This window comes from Manacus vitellinus, unplaced genomic scaffold, assembly GCF_001715985.3.
Source record: "Manacus vitellinus isolate BGI_N305 unplaced genomic scaffold, ASM171598v3 scaffold_36_pilon, whole genome shotgun sequence".
Taxonomy (NCBI): Eukaryota; Metazoa; Chordata; class Aves; order Passeriformes; family Pipridae; genus Manacus; species Manacus vitellinus.
This window is the reverse complement of record NW_021940508.1, coordinates 3,106,017-3,122,666: the sequence shown is the minus strand read 5'-3', so window position 1 is coordinate 3,122,666 and position 16,650 is coordinate 3,106,017.

The following is a 16,650-nucleotide window of genomic DNA, read 5'->3' as shown; positions in this document are numbered from 1 at the left end:
GCTGCGATGGGCAGAGCACGTCTCAAGGATGAAGGACCGCTGCCTCCCTAAGATCTTGCTTTATGGTGAACTTGCCACTGGCTGCCGCATGAGAGGAGCCCTGAAGAAAAGATACAAGGACTCCCTGAAACAACATCTCAGCCTTGGCCATATTGATCAACATATCTGGTCTACTCTGGCCTCCAATCGGGAGGTCTAGAGACACACCATCTATAACGCAGCTGTCTCCTTTGAGAACACACGCAGGATCACTCTCGAGGAAAAAAGGCAACGCAGAAAGAACCGTGTATTGCAGAATATACCACCTAAGGAGTCTTTCTGCTGTGCCTTATGTAATCGGATATGTCTGTCACGTATTGGCCTCATAAGCCACCAGCGTGCCTGTAGCAAATGTGGATAGAGCCTTCACAAATCTTCGTTTGCGAAGCCCAGCCATGATCTGCCATTCAAGTAGTACAAAGGTATTTAAGGACTGATGTCCCTGCAGGCGGCTTAGAACCGTATCTAAAAGCAAAGACTCAGAGACCACCCTCAGCGAGTCTCAGATGAGGCCTTCCCTGGTCGATCCTGCATCTGAACGCAAACCTGGAGAGATGCGATAAAGCAGAAGTGGCCTTTTCTGAGGCCAAAAGATGAACTAGACTTCGCAAAACTTCACTCATGGCTAAGGAGTTGTCCTAGGATGCAGAAGGTCATTGCTGAAACTCCTGCTCATCTGGGTTTTCCAGGCAATTTAAATCCCTGTTTCCCAGAATCTAGAGAGCTTCTTAATCACTGGCATACAGATTTTGTGTTTTGTCCAGTTAATACTCTATATAACTTCTGAAGAGGATCTTGAATGATCTACTTTGGAAAAATGAAGCAGTATCAAGAAGAATCATCTTGTATAGATATTGAAACCACCAGTTTGGAGCAAGTATGTCAGATATGGAAATGAAGAGTCTTGCCATGGTCTAACTAGAGCATTATTCTCCAAGCTGATAGATATTTGTGATGATTTCCCCTCTTATTTTTGGAAGGCGAGTACCTAATTTCAGGACTGAAGAGGATGTCTGATTAACAGCAGGATCTCCTATGGCCATCATCTCTGTAAGTAACAACAGCCCTAATGTTAATCTTTCCTGATTGTTTCACTCCTGGCTAGCTTAGATGTTCAAGTCATCGAGGGTTAGATTCCTCTTTCTGCTGAAGTTACATGGAAGCTGTACATCTGAACACACCTCTTGAATTGAAAGCTTAGCAATAAATAGGCAAAATCACTGTTCCAACTTCTATGAAAGCACTGAGAATCTTTGGTTTAGAACCTGAGACAACTGTACTGTGTTTCCTGAGACCATCTCTAGTGTAAATGTCAAGCAATGAATATTAAACTGTTCCTTAGATCTGCAGAGTGTTGCAAATGCAGTTTTCAAACGTTGTTTTACAATATTGAAAGAGTGCAAGGAAATTGGTTTTCAGCTTAATGCTGAAGGGAGTTATAGTTCAAGCTATAATTTCTGTTGAGTGACACTCTAGTGAATTATTTACCTGTTTACTTTTGAAATATTGTATGTAGGACTAGGGAAATATGTCATTTTCAGTCATCACAACTAAGTTTGACAGTTCAGATAATGAAGAAATAAATAAGTTTGCACTAATGGGAACTGGCTTTAGAACTATGACTTGACAAAACAATGTCTATAGCAAATTTCCCATGAATACTAAGCTTCAAATTATACCTCCCCAATTGTTTGAGGGAAATACAATTTGGACAACATTGCAGACCTGAACAAGTGTCCAGAAGATTGTCTAGTTTTATTCTGGCTATATCATTTGGTCCAAACAAAGATACTACATCCCTACAAACTTGCCCAGCTTACATTTTTACACCATTCTGAGTGAAGTATCATTATTTTTATTATATGTATGTAAAATGCACTTTTTCAACTAATGGTGATTGCAGCAGTAGCTATGATATTGTCTGCATTTCTATCTTAAAAGAATCAATATCAGTGAGCTTGCACTGATTTTCATGAAGTCAGAGGGTTACTACAACTAGTATTTGAACTAACTTGTTCAGTGTTTTGTTGGTGTCTGTATGTTATATTCTATATACTTTACAGATGCATTTAAAATAAATTCTTTTAATTTCTATCTACTAATGCCACAGTACAATACTTGAGAATTAAAAGTTACTAATAAAACTTGGTTTGGTGGGGTTTCCTATTTTCATATTCAAGTAACTGATATTACAATTTGACACAACTTCTTTTAGTTGTACATATGGAAGGTAAGTGACCTAATGTGCTGTTAAAAGCAACAGCAGAAACAATTTGTGGTCCTCTGCTCAAGGCAAAGACCAGGTTACTTTTTTCGACTTCTATGAGGCAGCTATAGGATATTATGTTAGGAGCCAGCTTCTAGAATAACTCACAGCAATATTCTGAACAAACGGTGCTGGAATAGTTAATGGAACCTTATGAAGAAATGAACCTGTAGAGGGTTCATTTTCTTTCTCTTTATCTTTCTGTTTTCTCTGTGAGAGTAGCTGTGACTTTTTAATTTGGAAACAGTGGAATTTTTTTTAAATTGGTGCACTGAGTCCCTTGTTCAGACATTTGAATGTTTTTGATGTCCTTGTAATCTTTCCGCTGAAGCAGATGTGTTCACAGCCTTCTTTGTTTTTGTTGAGGGCTTCTCTACAATTCCTGAAAGAAAGATGAGTTGTTGGTATTCTTTTCCTCCTTACTGCTTAACAGAGTACATCTCAGATCTCTAAACTCACCTTTTTGACAGTCAAAGCAACACTCCTTTGCCAACCTGATGTCTTCTACCCACCGGTGATGAAGACTAGTGAAGTATGGACCAACTAGGAGAGCCCAAAGGTGTCTATAATGCACATCAGGGATGAATGACCACTTGAATGCCTTTGATATTTGTTTCACTCACAGTTATATGGGTGGTGTTCTGATATTCTGAAATAAATTCAGGTCTTGGTGCTGTTCTCCCCTGCATGTCTTGAATGCAGTTCATTATCCTTCTGACTTGTTCTTTTTCCTGTAGTTTCCCCTCAACATAACTTACTTGCACAGGAGTATTACAGAACACTTGTTTTAGTCTCCCATTAAGTATACCATGCTTTGATATTTAAACTGTGACTTCTACTATGAAGAGCTTATAGGATGGTTTAAAAAAATAATTTTAGAAGTCAGTGAAGCCATTAGACTTGTACGCATTGACATATTCCTTATCTGGATTTTTTGCAGTCATTGAAAGATCAGTTGCAAAATATGCAGTGGAACTGATGTTTTTCATCTCAGCTCTTGTTTCCAGAAGAAAAAAATTAGATGGTGTAGTTTAAAGTGTTTGTTATCAGTAATAAAAAAACGAATAGAGAAATACCCTCTAAATATGTTTTATTTTAAAAGAGGTAAAGATATCACTGCAAATCAGTATGTTACAATCATTTTCATTTATAATAAGAAGAATGGGATTTTTTTCATGGTAATGAGCCCTTTGGATCTGGTATTTAAGTCAGATGTTAAGACCTTGGCAGAGGTAAACTCCATCAGACCACTATGGCTTAGTCTTAGAGTCTGGTGAAGTTCTATCACAACTTTAAATAAACAAAAAACTAGCTTGTGAGGCTGGAGTGCTCAGCATTTGGGAGAATGTATGGCTTGCAGGGATTCTGAATCCCCAAAGATTTAGGTTCTTCAAATGCTAAAACATACCTTCATGTGCAGTGGTGCTTTTTTCTAGTGGTACTGAAGAGGAGAAAGCATCTCTTGGATATTTGATATATGTAGGAAATCTGTGGATGAAAGAGTGCATTTCTGCTTTTTTGAAAAATAGACAGGATGCTAATTCAACCTTTCTTGTGAAATCAAGTTTCAAATTGAGAGAATCTTCCCTTTTACTCCTGACCCACTTTTTTTGATTGTATTCACCACCTTGATGGTTATTGTTGTCTGGGAGAAAGGGATGTACTGTATAATTGCCTAAAACTGGGATGCCAATTTAACCTTTCACAGTGCTTATATTGTTGTGATTTTGTAGATGTTATCATTCTGATTTAGGAAAGGAGCAAGAAGTAAAGCTATTTGGATAGGTTGACCACAAGTTAATTCATAAAACCTCTTTGATAGAATTGGGCCATTGAAAGAGATGGTTTTACATCTTGGAAAGCAGGGTTTTATTATTAGTTAGCATATAGTGTCTAAAATTGTATAGCCAGATTTTGAGCTGTAGAGAGTTGCCTAGATCATTGTGACTACTTGAACAACAAAAAACAAATGAAAAAAAAGGAGAACAAAATGGAATGCTTTTTTTTTCCTTGAAATGGAAGAGAAGTGGGAATATGTCATAAACATTCATCCCTTCCTGCCCTAACCTTGTGGTCCAGAAGGGAGGAAAGCAAAAGAAAATATCTGAAATAATGATTAGTCATTTTCATAAATGTAATTTCTTTTCTTTCATCTAATATTATGTCTTCAGTACTTGCAATTTAGAGATAACTCCATGCAGCACAAAAAGAAGCTAAAATAATTATTTGCTCAGCTCTAGTTATGCAATTGTTCATGATGCTGGGTATTATGAGGACAGTGATGTATTAGTTCCAGGAATTGTGTCCTACAGCAAAACTGCAGTCAGCCACTGTGCAAGCTGTTTGAAGATGTGCAGGATTACCATTCAAAATCACTGCATGAGCTTCTCCAGTGGGGATTTCATGTTTTTATCCAAATTAGAGGGAAGGTCAGTGCTCAGTCTTTGCCACCAGAGATCTTCAAAGAACATATTATAGATTTCCAGAGGCTGCAAATGAGATGTATATCTTCCAGTCACGGCTGACAGAAGTAGTTGGGAGTAATTTACTCAAGTACTTCAAGACATTATTTGTCTGAGATAGCATTTGCACCTGTCAGAATTGCTGCTGGAAAATTGAAAACAGCTTTGCTTGCTTTCCATCTCTGGATGCAACATCCTGGCTTGATGATGTAGAGATTTTGATCGTGATGAGTTAACAAGAGATTCTGGTTGTTTCTTGAACATATGTAAACTGAAGGAAGATTTCAGAAAGCAAAATTTTGTATTTCCTCAGCTGGTCAGTGAGGGATGCGGTGTACAGGAGTGAGTGCAGAGGACTGAGGTGCTGAGGGTGACCTTGTGGAGGAGGGTCTCCCAAGCCAGGCCTTCCCACAGCACCACTGCTCACAGTCCTGCCAGTGCAGAGCCTAGATGACAGAACTTTTTCTAGTCTTTCCCTGGAGCCCCCTCTCTGGTTAGGATGCATAGCCTGGTATTTTGGATCTGCCTTTCTGAATACCATGGGACAAATACATTCCTTGAGCTGTCTTTGTACCTTTCTCCCATGCTTAAGGAAGGGAAAAAAAAATTTGGCAAAGTAATTAATTTTCAAAACTAGGTACTTCCTTTTTCACTGACATGTGATGACCATTTACAGTACAATAAGGCAAAGGAGAGGCAATTGTGTTTCTGTTATGAGATAAATTCCCAGTGATACTGCAGGTCTTTTAAGCTCATCTGAATGAAGTCAATATTTCTGTTGAAAGAAGGTGTTAGATCATGTAAATATTTACTGGTCATCATGTATTCATAAAATACAAGAATTTTTTCTTCATAAATGAAGACAGATTATTTATGTGGGGTTTTTTCCCCCCATTTTTAATGAATGAAAAAGCAACAGGGAATGAACAAGGGAATGTGATGATTCTGTTTTCTGTTTGCTCTCCTTGTGTCTGAAAATTGTCATTATCTTGGCTGTGAATATGGTAGGGTATTGCTGAGAGTTATTAGGGTGAGAAGGAAATCAAAAAGGGACGGAGCCTAAATACTGCTGTACTTGGTGATGTGGATATCCTGAAGAAAAGAAAAGCTGCAATATTAGACACCAGTTCTGTTACAAATGAGACCAACCTTCTTTTTACCTCTCCCACCTCTCTGCTTGAGTCCTTTTAAAGCCAGAGAAATGCCACATGTTGGCAGTGGGTCTCCCACAGAGAGGAACTTGCAGCAACCTGGAATGAAATAAAAAGAAATGCAAGACAGACATAAACTTCCACCTTCCTTTAAAACCCAGATGGGACTGTTTCCAGCCAGTGCTCCCTCTGCTACCTAAAGAATGTTGAGCATGCCTGGGCATAGGGTATAGTTGTTTCTGTTCCCATAAGGGCCTTCTGTTTCAATTTTGCTAGAGAAATGCTTTTCTAAACCAGCACTTTCAAGATATATACCGTTGGCTTCATCTGAGGCTTTGATGCCATCACAGAGCAACAGTTTTACTGTCTGATTTTTGGAATTTGGGAACTTTTTTATGCCACTTACATGAGTTACTGCTACTATCATGAAAGCCTTGGAGGAAGCATCAGCCTCCAGCTATAGAACTGGCACATTCTGGAGTTGGATGTAGTTCTTGATAAGGAGAAAAGTTAAGCAAGCTATCATACTGTAGCTTAAACTCTTAGGAATAGTTTTCAGTGCAAGTTTGGAGAGGGTTCCTCACAGAACAGGCAGTTCATGAAAATACTAAATCAATGTATTTTATCTCATCCATTATTAACTTCCTGGAGGGACTAAAGCATTAGAAAACCAAAACACTTTCATTTTGTACCATATATTTGGAGCTTGGATATATGTGGTACCAACTGATTTTTACTGTTTAAAAAAAAAAAGGAAAAAAAAGATCGTGCTTCATTTAGCAGACAGCAATGAAATATGAACAGTTAATAGGCTTTAATAGAGCATACCAGATAGTTAATAGAACATACCAAGAAGTAATAGAAGATACCAAATACTTGGAGCAAGACTCAGGTCTACATCTGATATGGTAAATGAAATCTCAGATCCATGAATACCAGAGTCGTGTTGTGCAAATATGTCTTCTGAGCAAATCTACAGAGTCTGTCCTTATAGGACTTGTTGGCAACATTCAAACACCAACATTTTCTCCATGATAGATATTTTTAGACAGCTGTGACAGCTAAGAGTTCTCTGAAATCGTCTAAATTTACAATAGCTTTTAATTGCATTTGACTAGCATGTTGTAAGAAAATATTAGTTCAACTTGCCTGTATTAATACTGCTGATACCTTTTTTGGTGGTGATTTTTATTATATATATCAGTAAAACCAGCAAGTAAATGATATGCTAAAATTTGGGTCAAAAAATTGCAAAAAATATTCACATCTATATAGAAAAAATATGTTAAAGAAAAGCTACAGATGTCAGGTTTTAGATGTATCTGACTTGATGGAAACTCTAACACAACTTTATAATCATGTAGTTAGAAATCAAACACACGAAACCAGTGAATATTTCAAAAAGCTTAGGTTGAAGCAGGTACCATCTTTCTGTTCTTGTCTCTAAAAGAGTTAGCTGTTGGGTGAGAGGAAGGAAGGCTTTCTGAAATATGTTAATTTTCCCTACTTTAGCCTCTAGAAACAAAGCTTATGTGATTGTGGTCCAAATGTGTGTTTAGATAACACAGGTATGAAAGAGTAAGGAAGACAAGTTTGTTCCACTTCTGTGAAAACAGCAAATTTGGTAAAAAAGACACTAGAAGTGCAAGACCTGAATAAAAATTTTCAGAACTAATTTATTGTTAGGAAAGATCAGCCTTAGAAATACCTCAGTTGTTTCATGGGACACCCAAATAAATCATTAATCAAATGCAAAGCATAACCTGTATTTAGTTAAGAATGAATAATTCAGAATCCCAAAGAATTCCACAGATTTGCCTGAATAACAGGTAATAATATATTTTTCATTCTCTACAGGCCGAGATACAAATTCAAGAAACTACTGTAGTCTCATAAGGTGTGAAGGTGTGCAAATCCTGAACACCAGTATGGAGCTATGACAGCCCAATAAACCTTGACATCCTTGGGACTCTTCTTTCTCTGAGGATTGATGTTTGGGTTAAATGCTTATTCCCTAAATGTAAGAGATGCTGATAAATGACTTCATACAGCTTCAAATGCCCAGTTGTTTAAGAACAGACATTTTGATTTTCAATAAAAGAAAACTCTGAATAGAAGCAAGATATTGATAATATAGTTTTCTTTCATAGAGTGAGGAAATCTTTTTCCTAAAATGATTTCAGGGGTTTTGCCCTCCTTCTGTTAGGAAACAGTTTCAGAACATATTTCTTTGATAAATCAAGAACCTTGTTTTCATTCTGAGACTTAAGTTGTGCACAGTTAGTTAATGTAGATTTATTCCGTTGTGGGATATGATCTTGTAAAATACTGAGTGCTGCCTGTAGGAAGCCAGGCAGGTCCAACTTCCTTAACTGAATTATGTCCAAAGAAGAACCAAATACAGAAATGGAAAAAGAATCTGATTGGTAAAGAAAAGTGTATGTTGGAAGTCAAAAAGGAGTAAAGTGAGACTTGTGAGAAGTTAGACTAAGTTTAGCCCTACAAAGAAACCCAAAGCAAGTATTCTGTTTGTTGGGAGTTTTTTTTGGAGTGGGTATTTTTTTTTTATACCCATATGTGAAGGAAAGAGGGGTTCAACCGCCGGAGGAGAAAAAGGGAACTTGATTAGCTCCATCCCACAAAAGTGAGCGATATTGGATTGTTTCCAGCAGGATATTGGATTGTTTCCAGCAGCATTATTGTGGTTTAGGACCCCATCACCAAAAAATAGAGTATCCAGGTAAATGTAAAGATGGAGAAGTGGTTCAGGTGATTACATACTTCTTATATTATTTCAATAATTTTAAAGAAAAATATTTCTGGGGACAAGGATGAAGACAAAGAAATCATAATTGATCTAATTTTCTCTTTAACAAAAGGTAGGTCACATTGTACTAACTTAATGCTTTTCAGGTTGAAATGATTCACTGAAAACAAGAAGGCTGCCTACATTTGACGTAGTAAGAGCTATTATATTAAATTGCACTAGAGAAGGGGGAGATTAATGAGGAACTGTAAGACGTAGGTTAGCTTGGGTAAAATGAGCCTAATGTGCCAATAGGGTCTCTGAAATGCACGTTTAGTTTGAAAGATTTTCTCAAAGATTATATCTTACAGTCAATGTCATTTAATGGTTTCATTAAGGATTAACAGTGAAGGACAGAAGAATTCTAAGAATTTTTTGAGACAAAATCAGGAGAAAACATCAATATAAGAGCCAGTACCTGACATAGGAAATACTCAATGTATTTAAAAATTGGAGTCCCAGAAATAAGATAAATATTATTAATATGGTTTGCAACATTTCACAAATAGGTGATGCCACAAACTGGGGCTCCTTAATTAGAAAAAAAAAAAAATCTGATCTATTTGTCAATCACATAATGTCTGTAAGTCAGCAGTTGGCCATTGCTTCTGAGGGGAGAAAACAACAACAAAAAAGGCATATATAAGTGTAAAATAGGTAGCAAGGTGTCTTTATATATACTCAAAGGAGTAGTGTTTGAGAGTATTAACAGTGGTGCCCAAGCCACTAATAGTTTTTTGGAAAACTGCTGTTCAATCACCTGCCTGGAGCAAGAGCAGAAAAAGTCTTCTAAGGTAATCAGGGGAACACAGAATAAACTGAAACATTTTGTTTAAACTGTTAAAACAAAGACCAAGACTCACAACACACTGCAAAAATTACAGGAAAGTTTAAAAGTTTTTACACTTGGAAAAGCATTCTAGAACAGGAAAAAAAATTAGGTGCTTGCAGAGTAGTAGAATTCAAAAAGGTTTCCAAATTTCTTATAGATGATACTGTAGTTTTATCTGTGTTTCACTAGCCTTATGTTTCTTACCAGCATAAGTAGTGAAAGCAAGTAACATATATTCCAGACAGAAATTGAGAATTAGGTTATTACAGAATACTGTTGCTTTTAGCTGTCTCTAAGCACAGTTAGTTGGTATGTGAGCTGACTGGACATGATACTAAATGTATAAGTAAAAGACGTGTCTTAAAGCAGTATGATTTTTAACAGGTTAACATTGCTATATTGTGAGGCATGCTATATTATGACGTCTTACTCCTCAATTTATAAGATGTTAATAATTTGCTTACATGCATTTCACCCCAAAGTGTGTCCATGTTGTTGATCAATGACTATTCATCATTTCCTAAGGTCAAAGTCTTGTGGTGCAGTACTGTAAGGTCTATAAGACAGCAGAAGTGAATTTTCCCCAAGCTGCATGCATTGGCCAGAGAGACAAAAGCCAGGAAATGGAACTGGCAACACCGTAATTAAATGAGGGAACAGCCTGGATCTCTCAGTGACTAATAGTGGCATAACAGCTGCTAATTGTTGAAGTTGTACCTGAAATGACCTTATTTATAAAAGTGGTTTTCAGAAAAATTTTATGGAACAAAAGTCTGGAAATTGAAAATGTGTAGTTAAATAATAGGTAAAATTTAGCATAGTCAAGGTATTTTTATTTGAGAGGTAATAAGGTACACCAAGTGGTGCCAAAGATGAGTAATAAATGCCAAAGATGAGTATATATGAACACACCTGAGATGCAGAGATTTCTGAAGAACACCAAAATGAATTCAAATAGTTTAGTAATCCTTTAATTTGAAAGTGCAAGTCCTAAAATGGCTTTTCCAGGGCTTTCTATAATTGTTATATTTATCTTTCTAGTATTCAGCTTCATTGTCACAGTGAAAAAACCCTCACAAATATAGTGAGTAAAAATCAAATGGATTCTTATTAATTCTTATCCTGTTTATTTAACCAACTTCCTGTGACATGGATAATCCTATCATTTTCCTGTATTATTTCACTTTTTCATTTTTTGATAAATCTGTATCCTCTCTATTCTATTAAGTTCCTCTTATTCCTCTGTCTGCTGCTTAAGAATCTCCTTTACCATCATCTCTTCTTATTTGAATTTTTTCACATGTATCCATGGGTCCTCCTTTCCCTCTCTTTTCCTTTGCTATTCTTAGTGTTTGAATGATATAAAGCACTGTGAAAGCTTTTGCTAGCTTCTCTTTGCAAACAACTCCCAAGCTTACCTCTTCACCCCATTCTGTCTCTCTCAATTTAGTTTCACGTTTCAGCCTGTCTTCCCAGATGTGCTGTTCTGAGTTCTAACTCAAAATTCTGCAAATGAACTATCTTTGGGGTTTTTTTTAGATTATCAATGTTGCTCAGTTCTTATCCTAGCTGGTAGTTTCATTATTTCTTTGGTGATTTAGACTGTGGCATGTGTCCTTTTTCAGCTGCTTTTGTGCTGGCTTGAAGAAATCACTGCTATCTGTTCCCAAACCTCCTCTTTGCTGAAAGCATTTGTCTTTCCCACATCCAATAGCTGAGGACTTTTAAAACATATCATTTAGTCTTGGTCAGAATGAACTAGGTTATTTTAAACAATGAATTTCGAGTTTATTTTGATGGAACAGTGTTGAGGAAAAATTCCATCAGCATTTCGTGTGGATGCTAGACTGGTCCGTAACCTCTTTCAGAGGTCAATGACAGGCAAAAAGGAGTTGTTTGGCAGTGTTAACTGTAGTCAGTAGCAATCTGTGCACAGAACCATAGCAAAGGAATGTTCATATAATAATAGAATCATATCAGAGCAAGGGCTTTCTTGTATTTCTTTTCTTCACTCTTATGGTCAGATATGTGTAACAGATTTGTGTTAATTTATTAATTTCCTGTCATGTAGGCTTAATTTAAAAAAAAAAGGAAGAAAAAGAAAAAGACAGGGACAAGTGGCATCCACAGGCTGGAATAAGAAGCTGAAGGAGAGGACTCAAAGCCTCCCCAAGCTAGGCAGCAGTGAACTCTCCAGAAAGGGAGAGGCCCAAGATTCCAGACAGATCTTTGTTTCGCTGTCCAAGATGACACTCCTCTCTGTGTTGTGTTGCAATACAGGGTCGTCTTTCAAAACTAGATGTGAAAGGTTTATCTATGCAGGAAGTTGACAAGGAGCTTATCTTCTCTTTCAAGCTGGTGTAAGAAGCTGTGCCACTCTTTTTTGTGTGCTTCACAGCTCAGTAGCTGAAGAGCTCATCCCAATGTCGGAGGGTCCTGTGCTAAATTCTCCTCTGACTAAGGAGATTTAGACCGCTGTTTCTCTCCATGTCCTGATCAGCAGACAGTATGTATTTTGTTCTTTAGCTATCTTATGGATAGAAGAATACGTCTTTGCTTGGGAAAATGGCAAACTGATTGAGCACTTGGGCAAGCCCTCCACTTCATGCTCCATCTATTGGTTATGTTTTAACCTTCCATTTAGAAGGCCAAGAAGGTATGTATCTGATCTTCTCTGTCTTCATGACTGATGTTGCCACTGGACTACTTAAAGACTAAGACAGCATATGAGATGAAGGGATGAGACATCAGCTGCAGGTAGCTGCTGTCTCTAGAGTGAGGTTTGAGAGAGCACCACCTGCTTCATGACGAATTTCTTCTCTGAAAGAGTGGTTAAGCATGGGAACTGGCTGCCGAGGGAAGGGGTGGAGTCAATGTCTCTGGAGATGTTCAAGGAACAGTTGATGTGCTGGTTTAAAGGTAAACCAGTAGGGTAAATGAACCCAACTCAAAAGGGAGATTATAAGTCAGAATAACAATTTAATAAAAATAATACAATAAATACAATTATACAGACAAACAATTGGTTTTAACCCACAAAACCCAAATGTGTAACCCAGCACCCAGAGGCATGAACAGACCAGTGTTCGTCGGGCCCCCCTCCCCATGCTGAGCCCCACGTGGTCCCCCTGAGTCCAAAGTAAAAGGAGAGGAAAAATCTGTTGGTGAGAGTGCTGTTGCAGTCTGGTCAAGAGTGGTGACTGCAGTCTGGTTGAAAGTGGTGGTCGCAGTCCGGTTGAGAGCGGTGGTCTCAGTCTGGTTGAGAGTGGTGGTCACAGTTCTTCTCTGGATCCCTTGAGTAGTAGCAGAAGTCCCAAGACCCCAAGATTATATATCCACAGGTTCAGACAGGAATGCCCTGTACCTCCCTCAGGGTGGGGAGTTCCACAATGGGTGTGATGACAGGAGCATCCTCCTATCTCGCAGGCCTCTTAACACCCATTATAAGGCGATAACCCTTTATAGTCTGAGGGGTCTGGGCAGCTGCTGTAAATGGTCTATTGTTAACAGTTTCTGGGAAATGGCATGGGGGTGTAGAATACATAGTTTTGGGTTACACCCAGACAGTGATGAGCTGGTCCCAGCTGTTCTAACTAGGACAGTTGACATGACACTTAGTGCTATGGCCTAGTTGACAAGGTGGTTTTCAGTCAGAGGTTGGACTCAATGATCTTGGAAGTTACATCCAACCTTATTGAAGGAGAGAAAGAGAGACTGAGAGAAAGTTGCACACCTGTGTGTATTCAGAAGACATTTAATATGCAGGGTACTCAGAAAGATTAGATAGGGTCTGAGCATGGGGTGAGTCTGTCTGTACCAAACTGTACCAGATCAAGGCAAAGGCCATTCTAAACAACATCTTCTGTGATATTATATACGAAGGAAGCCTGGGGAAAAGGGTAAGAATATGCAGTGATAGGCGTTTTCATCAAGCCAGACACGAGTGTCTTTTTAATTTATCATCTTTGTTGTGTTATTCCTCAATTAGTCCAGTTGGGGTTTTTTTAGACATTGAAAATGTCTACAGAATCCTGTGGCAGAGATTTTCACCATTAATTGCACACTGGAAACAACCTTTTCACACTTGTTTTGAACTTGTCACCTGCTGTTCCTATCTGGTGCCTATTGGAGCCTGAGAGAGGGTTCACCTCACTGGCATGGCATCTACCATGTTCTCCTTAAATGTCTGTGCCAGTAAGTGAGTAAGATATATGAATCTTTTTTGGTCAAGCTGGGCTGTTACACTAGGGAACAAGCAGTGCCCAGTACATTGACAGGATTTGTTGAAAGTTAAGTTAAAAGATGTGGTTAAATAAATAAACTGCTTATTTTTTTCCAGTATGCCCTCATGTTTGAGATCTTGGTATGTTTTCATCATATATCTGCATCTATGTCTGTAACAGCTAATTCTTGCTAAGACAGAGAGACCGGAACTGCGTGCATTTTTCCACATGGAAACACATAATGACTTTATATGTAGTGTTATCTTTAACAGTAGAAATGCAACTTGTTTATATATCTCATTTCATCTCACACTTTTCCGGAGAGGGGACAGCTTTTACTGCTTGCAGGTCTGACTCAAAAAAGGATGACAGAGAGAGGTGGTGGTCCATTAGCATTGCTTCATAAAAAGAAGTTCCTTGCTAGAACCCTCAAGCCATTTTGTGTTTCTCTTCACTTGAATCAAGCTGGTTTTCCACTCTTCTGCACGACTGGGTAATATACTGTTTGGGCAGGATTTTGACGGCCAAAGATAGTCTGCTAATCATTTAGTTCTCTCAACCTTGGTACGCGAGTAACTGGCTTTTCCTATTTGTCTCATGTCAATGATTTTTAAAAATTTTTTTTAGGACTGTGTTAGGGCCATCAAGAATTCTTGCTTACTATGGCTCTCATTTATCACAAACAGAGCAAACCTCTACTCATACTAAAACTAACCAGTAATACATACAAGAAAAGGAATAGGTGTTCAAATATTTCAGTTCCGAGGATGTGAAAGTCCTGTATGTATGCTTTAAGTACTGAAATTTTTTTTTTAATTGTTGGTTGATGTAAGATATTTGTAAAAATAACTAATAAGTAATAAATCATTAATAGAATTTTCACATCAGAATTATTCATATGATGTCAAAAGGATGTAGTTAAATGCTGCAAATTTTCTTTGTCCAGATGGTACCTGACGTAGAATTTTTCACCTGAACTTCTGATAGGCAGAAAATTAAAGATCTGATAGGACATACCATTGACTTCCAGAATTCATGTTGTGCTGCACAAGAATGGCACTCTTAAATATCTTGCTGACATCAGCTTTAGAATTTGGTACGTCATTAACAAAATCAAAATCTTTAAGGCTCTACTCCTTCCCTCCAAAGTAAATAAATCTCAAAATCTCAGAAGCTACAACAAGACAAAAAACCAAACCTGTATAATAACCTCGTGAGAAATCATTCTGAGGACAAGTTAATGTCACTAGCATTTCTTATTATTGGACATTCAGAAGATTTTTGCCACCATCCCAGTCTTGGTTTTTATTCCTGTTCTTATGAGTCTGACTTTGCACTGGTGCTAGATGGGGAGTCTTGGTGCCCAGTCCAATGGTCTGCACTACTGCAGGTGATAATTATCTGAAAAAATAATGTGTTGCAATTTTGATTTGTGTGCCCATGTTTTGTTTTGGATCTAGCATTTGAGTTGTCTCTGACTGTAGGTTAAACTCTTTCCAGCAGAGGGTGATGGTACATTTATGCTTAGGCAGCTGATTACAATAACTGGGTAACAGGGCTGACTTTGTACTGAAGAGAACATACATGCATTTCTGTTAGGTCTATTCCTCCATACAGGTCTGAGTTTCTGATGTAAAACGCTGCCTAGGTTCATGGGATTTTATTACTGATCCAAATAATAAAAAAAGTAGATCTGTGAACACCAGAACTAAAGTAAGTTTTCATGTGGTGCCCTTCCATTCATTTATTACTTAACTGACTTACAGTATGATTCTGCGTTGTACTTATATTTGCCTATTAGTTTCCCATTTAAGAGCACTCCCTATCAGCTACATAAGTGTTGCTGGTTTTGACTGTAGCAGTAGACCTATAAAGTAATTATTATTTTTTTCAATGTATATCCACATGTCTGTTTTTTACAAAGATTACAGGGACTTAACTAATCTTGAGGCCTCATTGCCTCTATTATGTTCAGATGAAACTATCTAAAAGTTCCAAATCTTATGTGAAGAGAAAAGGAACTGAAATCTCATGAAGGATAGCACATAATGTAAGTCTTGTTTCCATAAGAAAACAAGATACTGAAAGATAAATATACCTAGAAATTACAGGCATTTTATCATCATTAATACCAGCATACAGTACATTATTTATTAAATACTCTGAGACTTGTGAGTAAAAGATCTATACAGAAATATTGCAGAGCTTGATTGAATTAGGATCTGGCATGGATTAAAAAAATAAAAATCACAAAAAAATCCACCTGTCAACACAAACATAAAAAGAATTACAAATGTCAAAAAGTGTGTATCTGCTTTCTGTCATACTGAGGCTATTGATTTCATTGTCATTTATTGTCACTCATTAGTTCCAGTGATTTCATTATTAAAGCCATGTCTATCAGTGAACAGTCTCAGATATATTGTGTATTAATGCTCATGTTGCAAATCTGTAATTGATCTAGACTCTTTTGTGTGGCAGAGCTAGTAATTTAATAAATATTATCTGCTTAAATCTTCACTACCTTTAATGTGTTAGCAGAAAAATAGACTGGATATAAGATACCTTTAACCAGAAAAAGGTTAATGTCAAGCCAATCCTCCAAACAGTATATTTCTGTATGTCTTTTTGGTTCTGAAAATTTATTCAATCTTTAATTTGTTCTAAATTTTTTCTCAGTTGCATTGAGTTAATTCCTTTCTTTTCTGTCGATTTTATTTGATTGCCATGTCTATGTTTTAAAGTGTGTACATCTGACAACTAATGTTTGAAGTACAAGCAGAAAAGTTCTTTTTTGTGCACTGTGGTAAGATGAAAACCTCTTCAGACTTCTTAAGTAAAGAACACTGAGTTCAGAAAGAGCAGCTCATT